This window comes from Limulus polyphemus, unplaced genomic scaffold (genome assembly GCF_000517525.1).
Source record: "Limulus polyphemus unplaced genomic scaffold, Limulus_polyphemus-2.1.2 Scaffold4126, whole genome shotgun sequence".
In the NCBI taxonomy this organism is placed as follows: Eukaryota; Metazoa; Arthropoda; class Merostomata; order Xiphosura; family Limulidae; genus Limulus; species Limulus polyphemus.
The window spans coordinates 11,490-12,768 of NW_013669736.1; positions in this window are offsets into that span (position 1 = coordinate 11,490).

Genomic DNA, 1,279 nt, shown 5'->3' on the forward strand with positions numbered 1-1,279 from the left:
AAATAAGAAGAGAAATTACAGCAGTTGTTAGAGGAAAAAGAAAAGAAACAAGAAGAACGAGAAAACAAATAAGAAGAGAAATTACAGCAGTTGTTAGAGGAAAAAGAAAATACACAAGAAGAACGAGAAAACAAACAAGAAGAGAAATTACAGCAGTTGTTAGAGGAAAAGAAAAGAAACAAGAAGAGAGACAACAGCAGTTGCAAGAAAACCTGCAACAGTGGCAGCTCGAACAACAAAATAAGCAAGAAGAGAGATTACAGCAGTTGTTAGAGGAAAAAGAAAACAAACAAGAAGAAGATTACAGCAGTGGCAACTGGAACAAGAAAGGAAACAGGAAGAAAGTTAGCAGCAACTACAGGAAAATCAACAACAATGGCAAGAGGTACAAATGGAAAACATTAGTAAATTTAAAAGCAAATTAGATACGTTAAAGGACGATCTATTGTCTTTTACACAAGGAGGATACATTGACCATCGACTTAATCAGCCCCAGACAATGGTAAGCCCCTTTCAGAGCCCCCAGCTAAACCCTAATGCAGACATATTCAGTCCCGTTAGAAGTCACATCCCAGATATGAATGTCAGTAATAGGAGTGATCCAGTGCGAAGGAAGCCACAGGAATTCGATGGGAAGGCACTGTGGGAAGCATAAAGAGCACAATTTGAGCTACTGGCAGAAATGAATGGTTGGACAGAGGAGCAGATAGCAGTATATCTGGCAACAAGCTTGAAGGGACAACCACTGGAAATACTTGGACAGTTGTCAGCAGCCAACAGACACAACTATAGAGCACTGGTAGAGGCTCTAGAACTCAGGTACGAACCCATAATCAGTCAGAAGTCTACAGGGCTAGGTTTAGGACGAGAGTCCGTGCTAAGGGGGAGAGCCTGCAAAAGCTGGCACAGGACTTGGAAATCATGGCACACAAGGCCTACTCAACTGCACCACCCGATCTCCTCATGTTGTTGCTGAGGGATCAGTTCGTAGATGCCTTGGACAGTCCACAACTTAAGATACAAGTGAAGCAAGCACACACCCCTCTACCATGCAGGATGCAATGGCCAGAGCTCTCGAATTTGAATCCTATGTTAAGTCCAGCACAGAGGTACCAGGGTTGGTACAGTCATCTGGATTCAAGGCCAGAAAAGGTCAGCTTTCAGAGAGATTTGACAGACTTTGCTGGCACTGTAACAAACCTGAGCACAAGAAAGCTCAATGCTGGAAACTTCAACACAGGGAAGATGCCACGGCAGAAAAGGCTGCTACCCAGAAAGA